The sequence below is a fragment of the Lathyrus oleraceus genome, chromosome 3 (genome assembly GCF_024323335.1).
Source record: "Lathyrus oleraceus cultivar Zhongwan6 chromosome 3, CAAS_Psat_ZW6_1.0, whole genome shotgun sequence".
NCBI lineage: Eukaryota > Viridiplantae > Streptophyta > Magnoliopsida > Fabales > Fabaceae > Lathyrus > Lathyrus oleraceus.
In genome coordinates this window covers 300,927,036-300,950,241 of record NC_066581.1, presented here as the reverse complement: position 1 = coordinate 300,950,241, position 23,206 = coordinate 300,927,036, and the positions used below count along the sequence as shown (strand labels likewise).

The window sequence follows — 23,206 nt, the reverse complement described above, 5'->3', positions numbered from 1 at the left end:
GCAAAATAAACGGGCCCATAATTGAGTACAATTCTGCCTTATAAAATAATTTTAACCTGTGCTGATGCACGAGTATTTAATTAGTAAAAATATTAATATTATAAGTCGATTAAAATTAAAGGTTTAAAATTGTTGTTAATGTTAAGAAACAAGTGTGAGTTGGGTAAATTTCACATTACTTAAAAAAAAGGATAAACACTTTATAAGTGAAAGGACTCATACACTCATTGTTTACGGTTTTTGTGAATATATGATGTCTCTCTCACTTGTTTGAGTGAGTCTTTCACACATCATATTGATGCTTCCCCTTATGATAATATATTTATTTATAGGATGATTTGTCACGTTTCAATCATTTAAAACTAAACACATCGTCAATATTAAGTACACAAATATGGATGAGAGACAAAAACTAATTCAATTTGAAATAAAATGACTAATATCGTAAATCAGTTAAAATAAAAGCTTTTAAATTGTTATTAATGTTGTGATACAAGTGTGAGTTGAGTAAGTTTTACATTGTTTGAAAAAGTGAATGTTAAATAATTTATAAGTGAAGAGATTCATCTATTTATTACAATAAGATTTTGAGTGAATATGCAATGTCTCTCACTTATTTGAATGAGTTTTTAACTTCTAAGTTAGTCTTCCACACTCCATGTGGATATTTCTCCTCGTGATAACCCATCAATTAAATCAAAAAATAATTAAACCTAAAAATGTAAAAGACAAATAATTAAGATAATAGTTTAATTTAGGTTAATGGTTCATAAATTGCATTGAACTAAACTATATTTATGATTCGGTTCAGTTTGCAATAACCACTTTAATAAAAATACAGTTAATTACTCAAATAATTTCAATTCAATTTAAAACTACTTAGAATCAGTTCATATTAAACTAATTTATAATCAGTATGCAATTATAAACAAATTTTATATTTTGAACTTTTAAAAATATATATATTTTTAATTTCAACATTATGTTTTTTATATTTTGAACTCTTTTTCGAAAACAAGTATGTTTTTTATTTTTCAAAATAAAATTTATTTTTTATTTTTAGAATTTTTTATAAGAAATTATATTTTCTATTTTTCGGAATAATAAACATTTTTTATATTTAGAACATTATTTTTTTTTCAAAAATGTTATTTTTTATTTTCAGAATTATTTTTATTTTTTCTAAAACAAATATTTTTGATTTTAAGAAAAAGTGTTGTTTTTATTTTATTTTTTGAAATAAAAATTATTTTATTATATTTTAGAATTTATTTTGTTTTCGCTTTTCAATTGTTTTATTTCTTGTTTTTATGAAAAATTATTTCATATAATTAAACCAATATATAAAAGGAAATTGGTTCTAAATCGATTTTAAATTGAATTATAATTGTTTAAATGAAATGATTAAGTTCATTAACCATTTAAGTGGTTCAATTTTTTATGGTGCAATACAATTCAGATTAGTAATCAATTTTGGTTAACCCTATTTTTGTACACCCTAAATTTAATTCATGATTGGATGAGTTAATTTGGTAGTGTCTAAAACAAATATATAAAAATTAGGATTGGATACCGTAATAGTAGGATAAGAAACGATATGAACAAGACCAACAACAATGATAAATGTTTTCATAACATATTTGTAACACTTGAACATTTCCAAGAATGTCCTTTTAACTGAAGGTTGAATCAGACTTTCACTATTGTCAGGTTTCCCTTTGATATTATCAGAAAATTTGAAAGAATGGACCGCATGATCAGAGTCGATCAAAGTGAGATCTCTCCACCAAATAAAATCTCTTATATCAACATCAATAGTAGACCCCTAGCTAATTTTGGATATAATATCACTATATCTAAACAAAAGCAATCCATGCCAAATCGCCCATGTCTCACTTAAGATTTTCCACCTCCATTTAGTCAATAGAGCTCTATTGAAAATTTTACAGTGTTTTACTCCTGAACCTCCATCAGCTTTATCACAACACACCTTCTTCCAACTAAACATGTTGGTCTGTCTTCTTTCTGCCTGCCCTCCCTAGAGAAAATTTCCTTGGAGCTTAATGATCTCCTTAATCACCTCTTTAGGTGCCTTAAAGAAGGTAAAGTAGTGGATTGACAAATTATTAAGTATCGCATTCATCAACCTCATCCTACCCCATATAAATAGCTTCCTTCCCCTCCACAATGAAAGTTTTTTGCGAAACTTATTAAGAATGAAATCCCAAGTGAACTTCCTTCTTGGAATGCACCCAATGGGAATACCTAAGAACTTAAAAGGAAAATTCCAAATTAACCAAGACAGAAAATCCGAAGCACACTCCAAAAAATCTGTTGAACAATTAAACTCAAAAAGCTTTCTTTAAAATCAATTTACACTTAATCTCGATACCTACTCGAACCCCCTCAAGACAACTTTAATACACCACAAGTTACTTGATAGGTGGTCGTGCAATGTGTTTTTGCCTTGATTTATTTCCACTTTATGCGTTTCGATGTGTTTTTATTGTTTCCATAAAATAAAGACTAGTTGAACCAAGCTTAAGCAAAAAGGTTGGGATTTGTACGAAAAAGAGAATTTTCAATACAAGTCTTCTATGGCCAACACGAGCTGGCCGTGTTAGCTGACACGTGCCATGTTGGTCCCATAATCCTTTATCACCATTATATCCTTATCGAGGAAATCAAACTTCAACGGCTGATAGTCTTCAACTGGTTGATGAGCAAGGTACTTTGCTAACACACTTCCTTTGACTGCCTTATGGCTTACGTACTGGATGTCGTACTCAAACAAGAACATCTTCCAACGAGTAAGCCTTCCAGTCAAGGCAAGTTTCTCAAATATGTACTTTATTGGATCCATTTTCGAGATCAATAAAGTAGTATGGCAAATCATGTACTGCCTCAAACGAGGAGCGGCCCATGCTAGCGCGCAACAAGTTTTCTCCAAAAGTGAATATATGGTTTCACAATCAGTAAACGTTTTACTCAGATAGTAAATAACATGTTCTTTCCGACCAGTTTCATCATGTTGCCCCAACGCACATCCCATTGCCTCTTCAAGCACAGTCAAATACATGATTAATGGCTTTCCTGGGACAGGTGGAATTAGAATAGGAGGCTCTTGCAAGTATTATCTGATTTTCCCAAAAGCTCTTTGACAATCAGAGTTCCATTCAACTACTTGATCTTTTCGAAGAAACTTAAAAATAAGCTCACACGTGGCCTTCATATGTGAGATAAACCTTGAGATGTAATTCAGACGTCCAAGGAAACCTATGACTTCTCGCTCGATGCGTGGAGCAGGCATTTCTTGTATAGCTCTAACCTTGTCAGGATCTACCTCAATTCGTCATTGACTAACGATGAAACCAAGCAACTTCCCTGAGCGGACACCAAATGTGAATTTTGCAAGGTTTAATTGTAGTCTAAAGTTTCTAAGGCATTCAAACAACTTCTTCACATGGTCCATATGATCTTCTTCATTCTGATATTTAGCGATCATGTCGTCGACATAGACCTCTATCTCCTTGTGCATCATATCATGGAAAAGAGTGACCATAGCTCTTTGGTAAGTTGCCCCAACATTTTTGAGACTGAAAGACATCACCTTGTAGCAAAATGTTCCCTAAGGGGTGATAAATATGGTCTTCTCCATTTCATTTGGAGCCATCTTGATTTGATTGTATCCATAAAATCCATCCATAAAGGAGAAAACATCAAAATTTACAGTGTTGTCCACCAAAGTATCAATGTGTGATAGAGGGAAGTCATCCTTTAGACTAACTTTGTTTAGATCCTTATAGTCAATGCACATCCTCACCTTGCCATCCTTCTTATGCACAAGTACAATATTGGCTACCCATTGTGGGTACTTCGCCACTGTGAGAAAATTGGCATCAAATTTTCGTTTCACAAATCTTCAGAGCCATATCTGGTCTTGTTCTTCGGAGTTTATGTTTTACTGGTAGGCAGTCTGGATGAAGCAACAACTTGTGTACAATAATGTCGGTGTCTAGACCCGACATATCCTGGTATGACCATGTGAATACATCCACATATTCTTATAGTAGCTTGACAAATATCTCTTTGACGCTTGCTTCAAGTGTGGTCTCGACCTTGAATTCTTTCTTCTCTTCCTCTGTTCCAAGGTTGATTGTCTCCAATGGTTCTTGATGTGGCTGAAGGGCTTTGGACTCATGCTTGAACAACCTTGCCAATTCTTCGGGGATGTTACAATCTTCATCACCCTCTTCTTCCGCTTGGTAGATAGGGGAGTCAAAGTTATGAGAGGGAGTATAGTCATTGGATTCAACGGGTTTATCAGTTATTCTGCATGTTTGAATGATTGATTTTTTTAGAAAAGTAAAAATAAAAGATGCACAAATGGAGAAAAGTTTTTGTTTTTGAAAAGATTACCATTTTCTAAAAAAGAAAACAAGCAAATGAATAATAAGAATTTAACAAAATTCCTTTTATTCACTGATAATGATTACTTGAAAATGAAAAAGGGCCCTACAACATGATCAATTAGCCTTGGGCAGAGCTAAGGATTTGAAAGGAAAAACAATAATTATTACTTTGACAAAGGAAAAACCTCAGGGATCTCAACCGCCTTCCAATTGTTCAAAGCTGTCTCACACCGGTAAACCAAACATGGCATATCTTCGTCTTTGGTGTTGTCCTCAATTGCGTTGACTTGATCTCCATGGATGAATCCTTTACTAAGGAATACTTCATGGATGCTTCGTTTTTTGTCCTTTACAGGGATCAAGTCTCCTTTCGCAGTGGAAGGCATATATCCCATACCAAAGCGATCATGCTTCTCATGAACATCAATAAGTTGACCCCAAACTTTAGGGTTCCCACCTTCAATGCTAGGCTTTGCATTTTTCAGAGAAGCAAAAGATGAACAAGCTTTCCCAAATGAGTCTTTCATCTCCACAAAAGTGGCATTGGCTATTTCAAGAGCTTGGAAAGAAGTTTCCAAAGCGTCTTCATCAACCTCGATATATTTTAAGGATGAAAGGTGACTGACGACAAAGTCCTCCTCTCCAAAAATGATTATCAGTTGATTATCTAGCATAAACTTCATCTTTTGATGCAAAGCGGAGGTAACTGCCCCTGCAACATGGATCCAGGGACGCCCCAGCAAGAAACTATATGCTAGATTAATATCCATAACTTGGAATGTAATCTGGAATATATGAGGGTCCATCAGTATGGGCAGTTCTACCTCCCTAATCATGATTCTCTGAGAACCATCAAAAGCTTTCACTATCAAGGCACTAGGCTTCACGGCTGGTCCTTGATAAGATAACTTATCAAGCGTCCTCTTCGGCATCACATTCAAAGAATATTTGGTATCAACCAAGACTCTTACCAATGCATCATCTTTGCACTTTACTGAGATGTGAAGAACACGATTATGATCATGCCCTTCTTCAAGTAATTGCTCTCCCCTGAAGCTTAAAGTATTGCAAGCTGTAATGTTTGCAACCACCCCATCAAACTGGTCTACTGTTATGCTTTGTGTTACATGGGCTTGGTCAAGCACCTTCAATAAAGCCTCCCTATGGGCTTGGGAGTTCAATAGCAGAGACATAATAGAGATTTTAGACATTGTTCGATGCAGCTGATCTATAACCTTGTAATTCACTTCTCTTGATCAATTTCAAGAATTCAACATCGTCTTCAGATTGGATAAATTCAGGTTCTTTATACTTGAGGAGTCACATTGAATTTAGGTGTATAAATTCGACCACTGCGGCTCATTCTACTCATTCCTGCGATATTGGTGACTTCTTCATTCACAACTTCTAAACCTTTACCATTTTCACTTCCTTCAAAGATCTTATCCACATAAGTAATCTCATATTTCCAAGGCACATCCTTGGTATTCTCATATGGAAACAACGTAGGAATACAAATCACAACATGTGAGAGATGACTATCTAAAGGCACAACTCCCCTACTATAGTAAGGGGTTTCAATTGGTTCAGGTAAATTGAAACAAGGTTCAATTACTGACACATCTTCATTTCTTGCAACACTGGAGATTTGCAGCACTCCTTGGTTCATAAAGTCTTGAATATTATCACGTACCATCTAGCATCCTCTTGGATGTATGGTACACTCTTCATAATTGTCACGACGAACATCAATCAAACCAGATTCTTGCTATCAATCAGTTCATGAACCATATGCTTCAAAGTATAACAAACTTCTAGATCATGCCCGGGGGCACCTTCATGGAAAGGACAATGTGAAGCAGAGTTATACCACAAAGGAAAACGATCAGGAGGAGGTCCCATAGGTCTAGGAACCACCAAAACTTTCTGCAACAAAGAGTGGTAAAGCTTAGTATATGACATTGGGATTGGATTGAAGGCTGCTTTATCCCCCTGTCTTTTATTCTAAGTTTTGCTGTGGAGTCTGAGCTCTTGGTTGTTGATATGCAGAAGCTGCTGGTGCTTGCTGATAAGCTAGAGGAGTTGGAGCACGTTGCTGAGTTAGAGCTAGTTGATAAGCCGAAGCAGGTTGCTGATTGAAAGCGGGAGCCGCAACGATTATATACGATTGTTGGACATACTGAGAAGGATACATAAGCTGCTGATACAGAATAGGTTGTTGAACATATTGTTGTTGTGAATACTTAGGTTGTTGTCTTCTTCTTGAATGACCTCTTCCTTGGCCACTAAACACTACGTCTGTCTCACCTTCCTTCTTTTTGGGAAACCCTCTAGAGAAGTTCTTTGGATTAGCATTTGAAATTCTGGAAACAACTACAAGTTTACCATTCCTCAAACCATATTCAACACGGGCTCCTATGGAAACAAGCTTGGAGAAACCCAAGGAAGCAATTCCAACCATCTTCTCATAGAATTGGGGTTGGAAAATATCAATGAACAATTCAGCAAGTTCCTTTTCAGCAAGAGGTGGTTCCACTTGAGAAGCCAATTCCCTCCATCTCTGAGCGTAGTCTTTTAAGGATTCTTTATCTCTTTAGTACATGTTCTGCAATTGTCTTCTATTAGGCGCCATACCCATATTGTATTTGTAGTGTTTAATGAACACGTCTGATAGGTCTTATAAACATCTGATCCTACTCTGATCTAGACTTAAATACCATTTGGAGGGAGCTCCACTCAAGCTATCTTGAAAACAGTGGGTTATCAGCTTGTCATCCTCCACATGTGCAACCATTTTACGGTAGTACATAATGAGATGGCTCTTAGGGCAAGTATGCCCCTTGTACTTGTCAAATCTGGAGTTTTAAACTTGGCCGGAATTACCAATCCAGATACAGGGCACATCTCTTTGGAAGCAGAGCCAAAGACGTGGTCTCCTTCCATTGCTCAAAATTTCTTCTCACGGAGTTGCATGTTTTCCTACACTTCTCCTAAGTCTTCAAATCTCACTTCATCACCACTAACAGTTGATTTAGCACTCTGATACAGTTGGTGTTGATCATCAAAGTGGGGAACAAGCCTAACATAGGCAGCTTATGGAACAATAGTGTGCATGATCGGGCTTGCATTAGTATAAACTGGCAACGAAACAACTTGTTGGACATATTACCCCATATCAGGAACTACCTCTACTCGAGGGATGAAGTCATATGGTAACCCATATGGAGGTAAGGTTTAAGGTAAATACCTCTGAAGTTGGAATTCAACTGTTGGGCCCATGATCTCTGAAACCACGGTCGTTTAGGGAGCTTCAAATCTGGAAATCAGGGCTTGAAGAGTTTCTCGTATCTGGGACATGCCTCCCTTGATGTTGTCTAGTTTTGCTCTAACTCGGGCACTTTCTTGTTCTTATTTAGCCATCCTTTACCGAGCTCAGGAACAAGTGTTGTATGGATGTTGAAGATTTAGTGTGGAGCTAAGGAAGAAAGACATAGTGAGATTTTATTTTGAAAATGCATGAATGCATGAATGCATGAATGTATGCATCTTTGTTTGCAAAACTCTTGGTTAATTTCAATAATTCATTTCAGCAATGTTAAAATATTTGCTCGCATGTATTTAAATCAGTAAAGCAATAGAACACAATAAAAATGAATTACAAAAGCAACTTTTCATTAATTCAAAACAAGGTTCAAATACAAACAAAAGCCTATGGCATGCGAGACCTCCGAACAGTAGCAAGGTCGGTGGTCAACCCTTCGAACGTCATTTTACAAAACTTAATGAAATTAAAAACTTGATGCGGAGTGTTCTTTGGACATTGCTCCAATTATCTTCTTGCAATTTTCCGGGTAACTCTTGCATGATGGAATTTGCAAATCTGGACAACCTCAGAAATTTTTCTTCCATTCAACAAAAAGTCCTTAGAGGTCTTGAATGATACGCAAGTCTTCAGCCTTGATCACCTCTATGTATCTATAGACGTTTCTCTAATATATGCACTCATTCGTCAATAGCATATAAGAAGCATCCTGATCCATACTCTCAAGTGCTCGAATCCTTAGACTGGCTTGCTCTAACTAATAGTTCAAATGGATACAAGCTCTTCTAGACTCTTCGGTTCTCAACTGCTCACGAGCCAAAGTATCCTTATACCCCTGAATGGTGTTCTTAAGCTCATGAGTGTGAATCTCAGAAATCAATCGGGCTTTCCTCTTCTTCTCAAGGTCCAATTCCACAGTTTTGTTAAGCTCTTGAATCTTGAGTACAACTTGTCGCATCTCGAAAAATATGATTCCTCGCGATGTTCGCGGAAAAAATTATGTTCGAACAGAGTCGCCACCGAACTTTATTTATCCCAATGAAGGAATAGGAAAATATCGATAAAACCTTTTGGAAATAGAATAATGGTCGTCACAACCATATTCGGGTTCGGGAGTGGATTACGTAAGGGGAAGGTATTAGCACCCCTTACGTCCGTTGTACTCAACGAGAACCTTTTAGTTCTAATGTGTGTTTCGAGTGTTAATTTATGTTTGTTTGTTATCTTTAGGTTATAAAATTATTAAAAATAGAAATGGATGAGAACCTCAAAAAAAGGAAAGGGGAGGTTTTTTATTAGTGTGCTCACGAAGATACAGTAATCTCCTGCCTACGTATCCTTATGGTATAATAAGGAAATCAGAGCATTCGTAGTTTGGGGAACTACGGTTGGTTGGTGTTTTTTTAATGAACAATTGCTTAGATCATATTCTAAAGGCTAAACGTTGGCTTGTCTACTCTCGGCGAAGGCTTAAGCATTGGCTTGTTGTGCGCATTAGAAAGGATTAAATAGTGTTTTTTTTAAAAAGAGTTTTGATCACACGAGGATGACAAGTTGAATTAATATGTTGGGTGTTTTGTTTGATTGGTTATGTTGAGATATTTTGGTTGGATGACAATTACTCGGATGGTCGAGTAAGACAACTCGTATCCTAATAGTCGAGAAAGGGAATAGAAGACTCTAGACCACCTTCTTTTTCCTCCTTAATTATAAAAGGTTTTGATAATAGTTAATGTGTTTTAAATGGATGACGAATACTCGGATAATCGAGTAAGATAACTCGTATCCTAATAATCGGGAAAGGGAATAGAAGACTCTAGACCGTTTTCTTTTTCATCTGAGTGATTACGAAAATAAATTTGCGTATGGTTGATGTATTTTGGCATGAACGACAAATACTTGAATGACTGAGTAAGACAACTCATACCCAAGCCTTTGAGAAGAGGAATTGAAGACTCAAGACCATCTCCCTTTTCGTATAGTTCGTTATGAAAATGATTTGATTAAGTATGAGTTGGTAAAAAATGACAATTGTTCGACTGACCGAGTAAGAGAACTCGTGTTCAAACAACTGAGGAGTGAAATTGAAAACTCAAAGTCAACTCCCTTTTCATTTAGCTTATTGTGAAAATATTTCGATTTAATCGGAGTTTGGAAGTTGGTATAGGAACGACAATTTTTGGCTAACCAAGTAAGAGAAATTGTATTCAAATAGTCGAGGAGAAAAATTGAAGACTCAAAGTTATCTCCCTTTTGGTTTCTTGTTATAAAAGGATTTGATTTGTTTGTGCTTAAATGGATTAGAAATGACGACCATTTGACTAACCGAGTAAGAAAACTCGTATTCAAATAATCGAGGAGAGGAGTTGAAAACTCAAAACCATCCCCTTTTTCATTTTCAAATGAAGTATTGTTTAGATGTGATTAAGTATTTTAACTTTCAATGAAAATACTCGATGTTGGATCGAGGTTTTAATTTTGTGTTTACGAGTGGAGTGAATTTTATTTTAGTGAATGATTTATCTAATCGATTAAAATCGAATAGGTCTCATTGTAAGGAAACCCAAGAGTAAGCCATGTGAGGTTGATGGCGATGCTTTTACAAGCGATCGACTTACAGAGGTATTTTGAAAATGGGCTCGACCTTGAATCGAGAAGTATGTGATTTATTTTGAAATCGGCTCGGGTTATTTTAAAATCGATGAAAGCGACGTGATTTTGTCACAATTATAACATATCATTTCGTGTACACTCAAGGTTCAATATAAATAAATAGATAAAGAATAATCATGCACATACACTCCTTAAGATAAATAAACATCTAAATTATGAAGGTCATTTGTGATTCTATAATCAATTAATTAATTGAATGTTTAACGAATTATTTTATTTTAATTAAATAATAAGTAGTAATAATAAAAAAATGAATATAACCAAATAATTAAATATTAATAATGATAACAACCATATAATTGTGTATTTACTTTTAAATAATAATAATAATAATAGTAATATAATTACATATTTACTATGTATATATATAAATATTTACAATGGTATAATTATAATTTCGAAAATAAAATAAAATAATATTAACAATAATATAATTATAATTTCGAAAGTAAAGTAAAATAATATTAACAATGGTATAATTATAATTTCGAAAATAAAATAAAATAATATTAACAATAGTATAATTATAATTTCAAAAATAAAAATAAAATAATATTAACAATAGTATAATTATAATTTCAAAAATAAAATAAAATAATATTAATAATAGTATAATTATAATTTCGAAAATAAAATAAAATAATATTAACAATAGTATAATTATAATTTCGAAAGTAAAATAAAATAGTATTAACAATGGTATAATTATAATTTCGAAAATAAAATAAAATAATATTAACAATAGTATAATTATAATTTCAAAAATAAAAAATAAAATGATATTAACAATAGTATAATTATAATTTCGAAAATAAAATAAAATAATATTAACAATAGTATAATTATAATTTCGAAAATAAAAATAAATAAATCGAATCATTGTTCTATTCTAAACTGTGGGGGTGTTATCAGTAAAACGAATATGGGCCTAAGAGCAAAGGCAAACCCAGGAAACTCATCTTTTGGATGGTGACAAGTGTCCAGGGTTGGTGACACTTGTCACCAATATCCTCACACTTTCATCAGCCATATTAAAACAAAAATGGGAAAATAAAACATCATTCTTCAAGAGTTTTTCTCTCTCTAACTCCTAAAGCAGATGTAGGCTCTTCAATTACACAACCACTCTCTCTTTGACCTACCTGCCGGAGAAGAAGGTGGCAGGCGGCCATCCACGGTGGCGCCGCCCCTCTAATTCCACCTTCCCCATTAAAATACTCTCCTGAGTTTGAATCTGAACTCAGATTCTTCACCACTATCCCTAATCGTCCGGATCGGGGACGTCTAACTAAAACCCTAAGACCAAAATCGAATCAACAATAGTGAAGGTCTCCCCCAATTAAACATGGATTCCTCTCAAGTCTACAAGGTGAGTACAAAGGTGAAGCGGAGGAAAGAAAAGAAGAGATAAAGGAGAGAGGAGTATACTACCTCATAATTAGTCTGAAGGGCGCACCTCCGGCGAGCTTAGGTAAACCACTTCTTCCTTCTTTCTGTTTTCGTTTTTTAGGTTTTTTTTTAGAAAAATGCTATGTTGTTCTTGCTGTTGTCGTCTGCTGTTGTGTTCTTATGTTCTTCTAGGGTTTTGAAAAAAATAACTTTGCCCTGCAGTTGTTGTTCTTGTTTCTTTGAAAAGAACTCTGTTGTGTTTATGTTGTTCTTTAGGCTTTTTGACAAAAAAAGTTGCTTTTGCTGTGTTGTGTCTCTTGTTGTGTTTGCCATTGTTGTTTTGGTTTTGGTTTTTGAGAAGGATTGATACTGTGTTGTGTCTCTTTGGAGTTAACAGAGAAAATATTACTTTGAAAATTTCTTCTGGATTTTATCAAAAAAAACCTGTTACTGTTAATTAATTTTGTGGTTTATATACATGAATGTTGGTTTCTGTGAGATAACTTGTTGGATCCTATTTTCAGATTTTGTGGGATGATTAATCTATGGATTTAAAGTTGTTTATTTGGATAATGCAGTGTGTTTCTGAGCACTTCCTTTGATTCATTGTGTAACATATTAATCTGCTCTTTCTATTAATTATTTTCCAGCTTTTTAAATGCTTATTTGATAAGCTGTTTTTAATTTTGAATTGGTTTTTTGCAGGTGAAGTGATGTTGATGCTGATTGATTGAAAAAGGGGCGCTGTTATTCAACAGGTTTTTTGGAAAAGTTCTGAAGAGTTGCTTTTGAATTGGGAACTTCCAAAAGAGCTTTTGGAAGAGTCTGTGAAATTTGCTTCAAACTGCTGTGTTTACAGCTTATTCCAATTTTTTAAATAAAATTATTTCTGATGTAAGAGAGACTTTTTGGATTATGAACTTAGAGATTGCTTGTAACATGTACAAACTTAATTTGGAATTTCTCTTTTTGGCCATTCCAATTTTTTAAATAAAATTATTTCTGATGTAACAGAGACTTTTTGGATTATGAACTTAGGGATTGCTTGTAACATGTACAAACTTAATTTGGAATTTCTCTTTTTGGCCAGTTATGTAATTGTTTTGGATTATTAAGAATTTTTGGATTAGTTAGGATATATTAAACAGTAAGAAAAATTGGGTTAGACGTGTAACCCTTTGGATCATTTGCAAAATTTACATAATTTTAATTTAAGTTTTTTTTGTTATTTATGTGGATACTTTTGGGTTGTTATGTAACATTTGGATTAAATCGGAATATCACTTGGAGCATTATTTGGAATATGATTTGGGAATATTATTTGTGTAATTAGTCTCTCTTTCTTTTTTCTCTTTTATTTTTTAAATTAAACTTTGTCTTAGCAATTTAATTGTATTAACCAGAAGAATATTTAAATTATAATTCAAACCAAAAATGAATTGGGCCCAACAATGCAATTTAATGGACTTTTAATTTGATTGATTTTAACATATTAATATTATCGAAAAACACATTAATATTATCGAAAATAAAATATGCCAAAAAGGCCTAAGATAAAAACATGTCACAAAATGTTGCACTTTCAAACTTTGATCATAGAAAACTAATTAAATACCCATGCACGCAATATCTTAATTCTAAACCAACATACTCACCTAGCTTAAGGATTTTGTGAATGGTTTAAAGATTTGACATATGTACTTGGGACGTGCAAATAGGTTTAATGATGAGTGATCATAAAAACATCCATGGCTCTTAATACCTTACTAATAATCAAATGCATTTTGAATTAGTAGTGTAAAAAGGTTCAAACCACATTTTAAATTATGGACACATTTATGCAAATGAGCTTTTGAAACAAAGAGATCTCAAGGGTAAACCACAAATGGCCGGACAAAATTGGGGTATGACAACTGCCCCTATTTAATTACCTCAAACCGGTAAGTGATAATGACATCAGTCTTTACGCATTCACGGTGGGAGATAATTAAATACAAGAAGACCCAAATTTTGTCCTAGGCAGTGAAAGGAAGAAAATACAAGAAGAAAATGCGGTGAGAAATGGCAAAAGACATTATCCCACAGTAAAATAGAACAATCAAGACTTTCTAGGAGTCGTCAGAACAGTATCTTGGACATCTTAGTCGAGATATGTTAGCAATGGAATGACATCCGTAGCTAAAACTCAAGAGTTTTCAAGATGCTAGAGCACTATAAAGAAAATCTGGCATGAGACTCCTCATATCGATGAAGCAACATCTCAACAATAAAAGGTGAGATTCTCTGTATCGAGTCGAAACAGCATTTTATATGATAGAATTAAGGTGTTCCAGTAAGGGAATGATGCCTTAATTGAATCTAAGACTCTCTGAGGATACTTAGAGCAGTATCTCTAAAAAATCTGAAATGAGACTCTTCATATTGGTGAAGCAGTATCTCAAACAGTAAAAATGAGATTCTCTGTATCGAGTCGAAACAGCATCTTATATGATAGAATTAAAATATTCCAGCAAGGGAAAGATACCTTAATTGAATCTAAGACTCTTCGAGGATACTTAGAGCAGTATCTCTAAAGAAAACCTGAAATGAGACTCTTCATATTGATGAAGCAGTATCTCAAACAGTAAAAATGAGATTCTCTGTATTGAGTCGAAGCAGCATCTTATATGATAAAATTAAAATATTCCAGCAAGGGAAAGATACCTTAATTGAATCTAAGACTCTTTGAGGATACTTAGAGCAGTATCTCTAAAGAAAACCTGAAATGAGACTCTTCATATTGATGAAGCAGTATCTCAAACAGTAAAAATGAGATTCTCTGTATCGAGTCGAAGCAGCATCTTACATGATAGAATTAAAATATTCCAGCAAGGGAAATATACCTTAATTGAATCTAAGACTCTTCAAGGATACTTAGAGCAGTATCTCTAAAGAAAACCTGAAATGAGACTCTTCATATTGATGAAGCAATATCTCAAATAGTAAAAATGAGATTCTCTGTATCGAGTCGAAGCAGCATCTTATATGATAAAATTAAAATATTCCAGCAAGGGAAAGATACCTTAATTGAATCTAAGACTCTTCGAGGATACTTAGAGCAGTATCTCTAAAGAAAACCTGAAATGAGACTCTTCATATTGATGAAGCAGTATCTCAAACAGTAAAAATGAGATTCTCTGTATCGAGTCGAAGCAGCATCTTACATGATAGAATTAAAATATTCCAGCAAGGGAAAGATACCTTAATTGAATCTAAGACTCTTCGAGGATACTTAGAGCAGTATCTCTAAAGAAAACCTGAAATGAGACTCTTCATATTGATGAAGCAGTATCTCAAACAGTAAAAATGAGATTCTCTGTATCGAGTCGAAGCAGCATCTTATATGATAAAATTAAAATATTCCAGCAATGGGAAAAATACTTTAATTGAATCTAAGACTCTCCGAGGATACTTAGAGCAGTATCGCAAACATAGAAATGAGATTCTTCAGATAAATGAAGCAGTATCTCGAATATTCGTCTGTTGGAGGAATTTTTTGAAAAGATTCCTTTTGGGAGATTTACTAGAAATGCTCTGCAGGGGAAAAGCTCATAAGAGACTTTTTAGGGTAACCTCTGCTTGGAGAGCAATGACTGTAAAGAAAAATGCTGGGAATATCATTATTTAAAAAAGTTGAAAAATGATTTGCTGAGAAATAACCCTACGAGCCTATGTAGGGTAATAACTTTATTTTGAAATAAGGAATGTCTGAGACATATACAAATGACCTTGGATCCTGTTATTTTATATTTGTTTTTTTTTTGTATAATGTCCCCACTTTAGGTGGGAATTCCATGTATGGGATGATGCATGGGATGTATGCAAGTATGCCATTGCTGGGGATATTTGGCTGTGCATGTAGAAATGCGAATGATTTTTATTTTGTTGAATTTCCCATTTTGTGGGAGTGTCATGCATGAGTATGCTGATGATTGATATGACTGTGTTTTTTTGAATTCCCTAGTTTGGTGGGAAATTATGCATGAAATGATGCCTGTGATGCATGTTGGAATGCAACTGGGTAATTGGATATGCCCCGGTTAGGACATTTCGGTTTGAGGTATGATGCCAACAACATAGATTTTTTATCATTGGGGCTATCAATGGAAATCAAATTTTAAAGCCCCTGCTAGGTTGTTTTGGGAATATATTTGGGTTGTTCCGAGTCATTAAAAGGTTCAGACTTTTCGACACGCGATACCCCGTCCATGATTTATCAATGTTTATGTTGGAAAGGTGATGGAGCCTTGCCCCGGTCTAGCTATACCGTGAGTACATTTATGAGAGGTATGAATCAGTAGTTGAAAGGAACATAATTGTCTGCAATCAGTCCTGCACCTTTATGAAAGACAAGAGTGAATCTTGAGGACTAAAGGATTCGTCCGCTTACTGTTTCAAAAGCAATTTTACCACTTTATTCAAACATGCATTTTATTTTCTCCAATAGTTTTTAAAAGTGATGTTTATCAAAAATAAAAGTTTCTTTGCAAACAAACAGATAAAATAAAAAAAATGATTTGGGCACACTTTGTTGAGAAAAATTCTCTTTTATTGATTTGACCCTTAAATGGGTGATTGTACATAAAGACGCAATTCCTTAATGAGGTAATTGCTGTGCATAGAAAACAAAATGGAAATGAGAATTGAGTTCTTATTGAGTTTCCACACTGCTATGATCCTTATGTCTTCGAACTAATCCCTAACTTTTGCCTGGACTGCCCTTTCGGGTTTTCGATCCACCGGGATACCCATTTTTGCTTGAGTCGCCCTTTCGGGTTTTCAACTCAGCGGGTCAAATTCTTTTATTTTTATCCCTAATTTTTTCCTGGATCGCCCTTTTGGGTTTTCGATCCACCGGGATAGCCATTTTTTTTGCCTAAATCGCCCTTTCAGGTTTTCGATTTAGCGACTTTTATTATTCCACTTTTTTAGGCGAAGTACTTTTTAACAACATCAACCTTGGTGGGAAGCGGCAACTCATCACCGTCCATAGTTGCTAGAATTAAAGCGCCTCCGGAAAAGGCTCTAACCACCACAAATGGGCCTTCATAATTTGGTGTCGATTTCCCTCTAGAGTCTTTGTGAATGGGCAAGATTTTCTTCAGTACTAAATCTCCCTCTTGAAACACCCTGGGACGAATTTTCTTGTCGAATGTCTTTTTAAGACGCCTCTGATAGAGTTGACCGTGACCTAACGCTTTCAAGCGTTTCTCCTCAATAAGGTTGAGCTCGTCATACCTTGATTGAACCCATTCCGTCTCGTCTAGCTTAGCCTCCATTAGGACTCTCATCGAGGGGATCTCTACTTCTATAGGGAGAACTGCTTCCATACCGTATAAGGAGTTGCCCCTGTTGAAGTTCGCACCGACGTGCGATAACCATGTAATGCGAAAGGTAACATCTCGTGCCAATCCTTGTACGTAATAACCATCTTTTGGATGATTTTCTTGATATTTTTATTTGCAGCTTCAACATCCCCATTCATCTTAGGTCGATAGGGTGATGAGTTGTGGTGCTCGATCTTGAATGTTGCGCATAATTCATCCATGGTCTTGTTGTTGAGATTAGACCCATTATCAGTGATGATTTTGTTGGGAATACCATATCGACATATGATGTTATTTTTCAAGAAACGGGCGACTACATGCTTTGTGACATTCGCATAAGACGCGACTTCCACCCATTTGGTAAAATAATCTATGGCCACCAAGATAAATTTGTGTCCATTTGATGCTTTGGGTTCTATCATTCCAATCATGTTGATGCCCCACATAAAGAAAGACCAAGGTGATGCTATGACATTCATCGGGGTAGGCGGCACGTGTATTTTGTCAGCATAGATTTGGCACTTGTGGCATGTTCTGGTGTAACGATGGCATTCGGTTTCCATGGTCAACCAGTAGTAACCTGCCCTTAGAATTTTCTTGGCCATGGCATGCCCATTGGCGTGCGTACCGAAAGAACCTTCGTGTATGTCCCTCATAAGCTGATCTGCTTCATGTTTGTCCACACACCTTAACAAAACCATGTCGTAGTTTTTCTTGTACAATACTTCTCCATTCAAGAGGAACTTTGATGCCAATCTCCGGAGGGTCGTTTTGTCAAGGCTGGAAGCCTCTGTCGGATATTCCCGCTTCTCCAGATACTGTTTGATATCAAAGAACCAGGGTTTACCATCTGGCTCTTCTGCTGTCGTCAGACAATGAGCAGGTTCGTCAAAACGCCTAATCTCAATATGAGGCTGATGGTTGGGCCATATTAATTTGTACATGGAAGCCAGAGTTGCTAAGGCATCTTCCATCTGATTCTCTTCTCGAGGAATATGAGAGAAAGTGATTTCGTAAAACTTTGGGAGTAACTTCAACACATAATCCCGGTATGGAATTAGGTTAGCATGTCTTGTTTCCCAATCACCTCTGATCTGATGTATGACTAGAGCGGAGTCCCCGAGTACTTCTAGTATCTTGATCTTCAACTCAATAGCTTCTTCCAACCCTAGTATGCAAGCTTCATACTCGGCCATGTTATTTATGCAAGTAAAAAAGAGCTTTGCAGTGAATGGTAGATGGAAATTCTTGGGAGACATCAGCACTGCCCCAATTCCATGGCCTATTGCATTTGAGGCACCATTAAACATGAGAGTCCAACCTGCTCTTGGCTCGAGGCTTTCCTCTAGTTCGGAGTCTTCAACATCCTTAACCGCCATGATGTCCTCATCTGGAAAGTCAAACTTCAAGGATTGGTAATCCTCCAGTGGTTGGTGAGCAAGATGGTCTGCTAGTATGCTTCCCTTGATCGCTTTTTGTGTAACATATTGGATATCATATTCTGACAACAACATCTGCCATCGAGCAATACTACAAGTGAGAGATGGTTTCTCGAATATGTACTTGATGGGATCCATTTTAGATACCAGCCAAGTTGTGTGAGTTAGCATGTACTGCCTGAGACGCTTAGCAGCCCATGTGAGTGCACAACAAGTCTTCTCGAGTAATGAATATCTGGTCTCACAATCGTTAAATTTCTTGCTCAGGTAATAGATGGCATGCTCTTTTCTACCAGTCTCATCTTGTTGTCCCAATACACAACCCATGGATTCATCGAGCACGGTTAGATACATGATGAGAGGTCTTCCTTCGGCAGGGGGCATTAGAATCGGTGGCTCTTGCAAGTATTCCTTGATTTTATCAAAGGCTATCTGACAGTCCTTATTCCACTCCACGCCTTGATTCTTCCTCAGAAGCTTGAATATTGGTTTGCATGTTGCAGTAAGGTGAGAGATAAATCTGGCGATGTAATTTAGTCTCCCCAAGAAACCACGAACCTCCTTCTCAGTCTTTGGTGCAGGCATGTTCTGAATGGCTCGAAACTTGTCAGGATCTACTTCAATTCCCTTTTGGCTTACAATAAAGCCTAAAAGCTTCCCAGATCGAACCCCAAATGTGCATTTATTAGGATTAAGTCTCAACCTAAACTTCCTCAAACGAGTGAATAGTTTCTCCAAGTTGGTGATGTGCTCTTCTTCTGTCTGGGATTTGGCAATCATGTCATCGACATACACCTCAATCTCTTCATGAATCATGTCGTGAAAGAGAGTCACCATGGCATGTTGATATGTTGCCCCAACGTTTTTTAAACCAGACGACATTACTTTGTAACAAAAGGTGCCCCAAGGAGTAATGAATATGGTCTTCTCCATGTCTTCGGGATCCATTTTAATTTGATTGTATCCTGAGAAACTATCGATGAAGGAAAACACGGAGAATTGATCTGTGTTATCCACCAGTACATCAATGTGAGGTAATGGGAAATCGTCCTTGGGTCTGGCTTTGTTTAAGTCTCGGTAGTCTACGCACATGCGGACTTTTCCATCTTTCTTCGGCACTGGTACAATGTTGGCAACCCATTGTGGGTATTTAGCGACTTCCAGGAAACCAGCCTCAAACTGCTTTCTCACCTCTTCTCTGATCTTGAGAGCCATATCTGGTCGAGTTCTTCTTAGCTTTTGTTTGACGGCAGGGCATTCTTCTTTAAGGGGAAGCTTGTGGGTCAAAATGTCAGTGTCTAATTCGGGCATGTCTTGGTATGACCAAGCAAACACGTCGTCATATTCGTGGAGGAGCTCTATCAGTCTTGTCTTCACTGTATCTTGAAGCGCTGCGCCTACCCTTACTTCTCTCTTATCTTCTTCTGTTACCATATTGATAACTTCAACGTCTTCCTGGTGTGGTTGAATGACCTTTTCTTCTTGTCTGAGTAATCTGGCCAACTCTTCAGGGAATTCGCAATCTTCCTCCACTTCGTTTTCAGCATGGTAAATTGGACAATCAAAGTCATATTGGACCATAGCAGTGTCATTATCAATGGTCTCGGTGGTGTTTCTGCATGATATGATTTATGCAATTTATTTAGAAAGTGCGTGCATAAAAATTTATTGCCATTTTGTAAATAGATCAAAACGAAAGACAAGGAACAAAAATTTGAATGCAAAACATCATTTCATTAATGATAAAAAACTCTTGAAAAAGATAAAGGAGGCCCTACAACATGCCACTGTGCCTTGGGCAGAGCACAGGTGTCGCATCCGCGAAAAACAACCGGCGGGCTAAAACAAAACAAACAGAGCCGCCACCGTGCGTTATTTATCCCAAAGAGGGAAAGGAAACGCTCGAAGTAAACCTGGAAAAGACATGGTCTCACGACCAAAGAGAGATGGGATCGGGAGTCGGTTATGCGAAGGGAAGGTATTAGCACCCCTACGCATCCATCGTACTCGACGGGATCCACGCTCAGAAAGATAGAAGAAAGGTTGCTAAAACTGCTCAAAAGAATGCACACACACACTGAAAACAACACAGGTGGGGGAAGAGAGGAACGGGCTCGCTAGGATATCGCATCCTATGCCTACGTATCTCATCTGGAATGAGAATCAGAGCTACCGTAGTTCGGCTCACGCACGCCAAAGAAAACCAACACAGGAAGCCGACTGCCAATCGCTGGACTTACGTCAGACTCCACACAAACAGGAAAACAGGGAAACCGAATGCCAACCGCTGGACTTGCATCGGACTCCGAACCAACAAACACACGCAGGAAACCAACTGCCAATCGCTGGGCTTACGTCGGACTCCACACAACAAACACCAATAGGATACAGAATGCCAATCGCTGGACTTACATCCATCTCCCAACACACACAGGAAGGATAACAACCAAACAAGTTAATAGGGAGTCTGGAACTCGAGCCTAATAACTGTCAAGCAAACACACACCAAAAGAAAAAGGGTGCCCGGAGAGATCTCGCACGATCTCCTGCCTACGTACCTCATCTGGTATGAGGATCAGGGCAACGTAGTTCCCCTTAACAGGGGAGAAACTTCTCCTAACCAGAGACTGGGAAATGACAAACTAGAAGGGAGACTGACTCGAGCCTAATAGTTATCATGTAATTCACCATGGTCCTAGGTTGAGGTTTCTATCTAACTTGCACAGGCAACAAGCTATCCTAAACAGCACAAGCAAAGCAAACATACACACAATTAGCACACACTATATACAAACAAAGTGGGCTCACACAAGGTTAGGCTGTGCAACACAAGCCAACTGGAATCGGGTGTAGTTAGCTCTTAACCCTAACATTGAGAGTTAGGGTGAAGCAGATGAAATGGGAAGTGAGGGGTGTGCCTCACAGCTCTTATCCCTGGCCTGGGAGAGCTTCAGACAATAGAAGGTGTGGGAGTTCAGAAAGTTGGAACTCTTCTCCACATATGACTGACTCAACAAAGATCTTGGGTTAATATCCACAATGCATCAACACAAGGTGTGTGAGCAAAGTGGATGACACACAGAATAGCAGGAGATGGATTGCACATCTCTTATATCTTCCAATTGCCTTATCAAAGGACTTTTCCTGCTTGGCACAAAGATAAACAAACACAAGCATTGCCTCTTAAGGAGGGCTTCAGACAGGTGCCTGCCCAAGTAACAGGACAGGTCTTCCAGACTACATGAAGTCAGAGATATCATACCTATGTGGTTAAGCAACCAAGCAACAACAAAAGCAAGTTCAAAAGAACTCAAGCAACTAAGGTACCTGAAAACAATCTAACTCAATCAGTACACAAGTCAAAAAAGTCAAACAGACAATCCAACAGTCAACAGTCAACAATAGTCAAACAAACAATGCACCAATGTGCAAGGCACAAGCTCAACTCAAATGAGCTAAAATCCACCTACAAAACAAGTCATGGTTAGTCAACATCAACCAAATAATCTAACTCAAGCAATGTGAATCAATCTCCTCATGGCCATATGCTTCTTATCCTGAAAACAAAGCTCAAACATAAGCACAAACCACTAGGACAAGGCCTAGGGTCAAAGAGGGAGAAATAATTCAAAACAGAACATGAAAATTGACATGAATCAACTTTAATCAAATGAGAACACAATCCAAAAGGTCTCATGTCAATAGCATCAACCAAATTCATTTCACAAATCAAATAAGGCAAGGCATGCAAGTTGGAAGCTCATTGAAGTAACAGAATGAACAAATCCACATTAATTCAAAAATGGTTCAATTAATCTCAAGAAAAATCATGGCTAAACAGGACACACCACATGATCAACACACCAAAAATCAAGGCAATTGGACATGATTAAGCATGGTAATCAAATTCATCTAGTCAAGGCAATCAAAACAAGCTCAAATGAGGTACAATTTAGTACATCAACTTAACACAAGCCTAAAACAGAATTGAAACATGATAAAGACCTCAAACCAAAGCCACAACAAACTTCAATGTGTCTAGAAACAATGTGCAAAATTTCACATCCATATGATAAAGCATAAGCATTTCACAAATCATGGAAGTTCAAGACTATCCAAAAGCTCACAAATGGCAATCCAGAAAGAAAAATCTCAAACAAATCAGAAATGAATCCAAAAATTCCACAAAAGATCATGAGCATTCACAACATCAAGAATAAGCATCATGCAAAAAATCACATCATTTGGAATTTATTTGGCATGGCAAAGAAATTCATCAAGTTGAGCAAGCAAAGGTGTGACACACATTGTCACACCTACATTCAAAGGATCATAACTCAACAACCACAAATGCTAAAAATGCAAACTCAACACCAAAATGACCAGCAAGATGTCTAGTTTAAGCATACCAAATTTCAAAAGCATTGGATTAAAGCGCATCATTTCACAAAGCATATGGCAAGCAAGGTACAAATTGGACATGCATACACAAACCCTACGTAAAATTAAATTCCATCCATGCACAAATTGTGGAAAAATACTCATAAAAAACTAGAAACAACATGGAGAATAATGCAAAAATCCACACAACATTTGAATCAATAT

General features: G+C 36.5%; 1 long non-coding RNA gene across 1 annotated transcript; it reads left to right on the top strand.

Moving 5' to 3' along the window:
- The first annotated feature begins 11,337 nt into the window (after positions 1–11,337).
- On the top strand, positions 11,338–12,914 carry LOC127127227 (uncharacterized). Its single transcript, XR_007805287.1, has 2 exons — positions 11,338–11,878; positions 12,502–12,914. It is a non-coding gene; the product is annotated as an uncharacterized LOC127127227 (long non-coding RNA).
- Positions 12,915–23,206: the final 10,292 nt, after the last annotated feature.